Below are 4,812 nucleotides of genomic sequence, written 5' to 3'. Positions count from 1 at the left end.
TATATTGCAGTTTGAGAAAGGATTTATCTGTAACTGTAAATTTTGTTGGTAGCTTACGAGGCTGACCGCTTGGTGAGTAATGATTTACCTTCCTTTTTGAACTAGTAATGATCTATCTAACTAAACGTGAAATGTACTTTCTTTAGAATATCATGCGTGCAATCGTTGTACAGTGGGATTGATTGATTGATCGTTGAAAAAAGAAAGTTTTCATTTTTTTTAAACATGTACGCGCTATATTTTGAAAGGAATAACAAAGAATCAGGGGCAATTATCTGGCGCGAACGTGGCTGAGTCGTCATAGCTCCAGCGTGACGAGTTCCAGATACAGTCCGATCATGTGTTACACGATGGTGTGCCGTTGATGTCTTGATCATGTCTGACTGACGTCAAAGCAACACTGGCGCCACCATAGTCCACTCCTTGTGTTTAATAAGGCAGGTTGGCTTGTTGAATGAGTAGTACTACGGTGCCAGCTAGGCGCGACTTCGACCCTAATGCGTCCACCGCGCTTCTGCTTCCTTCCTCCACACGAAATGCCACTCCACCGTTGAAACCGTGAACTGGTCCCTCGTGTCAATGCATACCTTCAAGACTAACGTCCTAAGGGGGGAACGACAAGAGCGCCGCCATCATACGATGGGCTGATCTAGGATTTGCCTCGGAGGTAGTGGATAGACGTCTAGAGCTTCCATACGGCGATGCCTTCAAGAAGCGGACGGCAAAGAAGAGCGCCATCATCGCCGGCCTTGGCAACTAGCTGAGAGCAAGGTTTTCACGTTGACCTGATCAACGAACACGAGACCGCCACCGATCTCCGCTGCTACGCGACGAGTAGGCCGCACCGGCCAGATCAGATCTGACTGGAAGCCAGACCATGCATGTTACCGACTCATCCACCAGGCCCTTCATGCTGCCGCTGTTGATCCGAGATCAGATGGCCCGCCGCCGCCTCAAGCAGGGCCAACCGCCACGCTGCCAAGACCCAAACGGCCACGGCTCCTCACACCGAGGGGCTCCACACCACCCCCATGTCGTGGGAGAGAGGGAGACCCCCCCCCCACCCCTCACGCCCCATCGTTGTCGACCTCCGGGCTTAGCCTGGCTGCGTCTGCCGGCGGCAACGGAAGAAGGGAAGGAAGGAGGTGACGCTCCCAGCGGCTAGGGTTGCGGCACCACCCGAGTCGCCCGAGCGGGCGCGCCGCGGGGGTCGGGATGGGATGGTGAGAGGGTTTCAGATCTACTCTGTGTTGTGGAGGAGGTTGGTGGGGGACGAAGATCGAGCCCGGCGGAGCTACCTCCCGCTTCGAGAGGCGCTCATATGTGGCTAGGAACAATAAAATATCCTTCTCTTCTATGATTGCCGGCAGCAGCATGACGATCGTCAGCGAGCGAGGCATGAGCCAAGATCAACTCCGTAGTGTACTGTATAACACAAATTATTTTTTCTAGGTCAATGAGCTCTCCACTCAATCTCTTTTATTTATATACTGGATTATATTGGTGAGCTCGGCAAGTTTGATTTTTTTAGATGGATATTGATTATGGTTCTCCGCGATTTGGCTAGAGTTTCAATGTGATTGAAAACAAGCACTAGGAAAGAAAGATACGGGCACATACTGAACCCGTGCTTGGCCAACTTACTTATGCATCATCATACATCTATATGCATTAATCAGTAGATACTTGTTGCTATCGGTGCTAGTACCACGGATAACAGCGTAGCATCCATGTTCCTTTTTTTTTGCGAGGTCCCCTGCATAATTAATGTGTACATGGTCCAGGTCAAGGGGGTTCAAATAGGGAGAAGATATCGCCATCATGCACTTCATAATTCAGCACGTTTGGGCCTCAGCTTGCTTAATCTCCCAAAGTCATGACTCAAACGCTGGAAGCTTCGAGGAGGTACTTATTTTCGGTTTATAGCCTACATAAGAGTGTTGATGTCATGCATATGTTGGGCGGCCGCCAGCGTCAACGGCCGGCCACTATCCTTGTTATGAATTTTCACCACGATAGCTTTTGTAGAGATCCAACACACAAGGATAGAATAAGTACTCTCTTGTTTTTATTTAATCTATGTATTAGCTTTGGTCAAAGTCAAGCTTCATAAACTTTAATAAAGTTTAAAACAAAGATATGAACATATACAATAACAAATCAACACCATTAGATTTATTACTGGATGTACTTTCACATCATATAGATTTGTTATGGTAAATGTTTATATTGTTTTATATAAACTTGGTCAAATTAACTTTATGAAGTTTAGCTTTAGTCAACTCTAATATGCAGAGTAAATAAAAATGAAGGAAGTATTGACCAGCATGACATCACAGTTCACACAGATCAAGACGGCACTAGTACAGAACCGGCCTTTAGTGCCGGTTCATGACGGCCTTTAGTGCCGGTTCGCCAACCGGCACTAAAGAGTGGGGACTAAAGGTCCCCCCCCCCTTTAGTACCGGCTCATCACGAACCGGCGCTAAAGTGCCACCACGTGGCACGAGCTAGGCCCGCGTGCGTGTAGGGCATTAGTACCGGTTGGTAACACCAACCGGTACTAAATGTTTGGGTGTTTTTTTTAATTTTTCTTTAATTTTGTGTTTTTAATTTAATTTAGTGATTGTTTTACATTATAATGAGTTATTAAATTATTAGGTGAAAGTACCGCGGATTAGTTTCGACTGGATGCATTGGATATCTAGCTACTAGCTAGCTAAGTGATCAAGTATATGCCATATCCATATTATACTTGATCAAGTATAATATATACGGATATGGCATATACTTGATCACTTAGGTAGGATCCATCCAGCTGAAACTATTCTGCGGTTTCTTTCATTAAATGATATAATAACTCATCATCATCATCATATTAATCATCATAGTCGACATGCATTACCGCTAGCTATCTAATCACCACCAGCACTACTAGCTTAAAGAAGAAACATTCACTTGTACCAGAAGCAAAAATATCATCGAGTTAAACATGATTGTCATGATATTATAAGTGTTCATATATAACACCACAAAAGCAAATCACTTAAGTTCAGAACGAAGAACACGGACATGAAAGGACAAGTACTAAGAGCAGCATGAACTAGCTAAATCACTCCTGCTAGCTACTCTCTCTCTCTCTGGTAAATAGCATAGAACATGTATAACTCTCCTGATTGATCATACTGGAGCATGCAGATGAACCTGTCTTCTAATCATGGGTTGCGCTTCTCATTGCTGCCCCCTAATACTTCTCTGCGATCGTTAACAATTTTCCTCCAATCTTTCACCATTAAGCATTCATCGCTTCTAAAAATCCTGAATGCATTCATGTGCAATGTAGGATATCTTGGCCGTAAGCTAACAATTGACATGCGACCTTTAGTCTCGATCCCCTGAGGCACAACTGTCATCGGGAGTCCCTATTGAAGAACATAGTATAGTACTTAATTAATATACTTAATTAGCAATGAAAGTTTAGCAAAAAATTATGTATGCAAAATATGCACTGAGGACAAATAGTAAATATATTACCATCATTCCTAAATAGATGTGACCGTAGTTCAATACCATCACTATTGGTCGCATGTTTTGAGTACTAACATTTCTAAGTGCAGGAAGAAAATTTGTCTTGACAGTATGAAGATCCTCAAGCCATGAAACATAATGACTTATCTCCTCGCAGTTTAGTTCAGCTCCGAGACAGTAATAGGTCCTGTCTACCAAGCGCCGGACATGTTTGATTGAATGGAGATAAGCTGTCAATAGAAATTAGTTGTCAATTATTTTTGAATAAGCAATATCAAGGACAAAAATATAGTTGAGAAGAACTCACATAATGGTAGAACTGGAGGCGTCTGCACATCGACCCATATGTCTCTATTACCTTCAATATCATCTCTCGGACGAATATCAAAGGTGATAATCATACCAGGCTCAAATGCATAACCCTTGCATAGTATTTGCCAAGTTTTGCATTCAAAATAGGTGTACGTATGTGCATTGTATACTTTGACATTGAAAGTATAACCATGCTCAGTTTTCAGGTAAACTCTCTTTACCTCCATAGTTTCCATATTATTGAAACCTATCTTATCCAAGACAAAAAATTTTGCATGGCAGGGGATGCGCTAGTAGAATAGTGAAATTTAAAAATTATAAGTCAGGCAAATGAAGCATATATAAGTCATGCTTAATTACGGAAACAGACTTGTCGTTGTGACGTACTGTATCGAATTCGAAGGTCTCGTCCAGCTTGATGCTGAATCGCCTATCATCAACGAGGAAATTTCTGTCGCACTGGCCGCGCTGGTCTTCACATTATTCGCACATAATGAAATTTTTTCCGTCGTCAGACGACATTTCCTATATTCATATTAGGCGAAACATTAAACACTTACTAATTCAATTAATTCAACTAAGCATTTACTAAAAATAAACTAGTTATATTAATTCAATTAGTTCAACTAAGCATTTACTAAAAATAAACTAGTTCGATTTATATATTAATTCAACTAGTTCAACTAAACATTTAGTAAAAATAAACTAGTTCTATATATTCAACTAGTTCAACTAATCTCATATACATAAATTTTTTTACTAAAAATAAACTAGTTCTAATTCATCTAACATAAACATTTCTAACATTTTAAAAATAAACTAGATAACTAGATAGTTCTAATTCATCTAAACATTAGAAAACAGAAAATAAGTAAAAAAAATGTGTGTGTGTGTAGTGTGTGTATGTGTGTACGTACATGTGTAGTGTGTGTGTGTGTATGTGTGTGTATGTGTGTATGCGTGTGTGTGTGT

Source organism: Triticum aestivum, unplaced genomic scaffold, assembly GCF_018294505.1.
Source record: "Triticum aestivum cultivar Chinese Spring unplaced genomic scaffold, IWGSC CS RefSeq v2.1 scaffold42856, whole genome shotgun sequence".
NCBI classification, from domain to species: Eukaryota; Viridiplantae; Streptophyta; class Magnoliopsida; order Poales; family Poaceae; genus Triticum; species Triticum aestivum.
The sequence above is the reverse complement of the archived record's forward strand: the minus strand, read 5'-3'. Positions refer to the sequence as shown.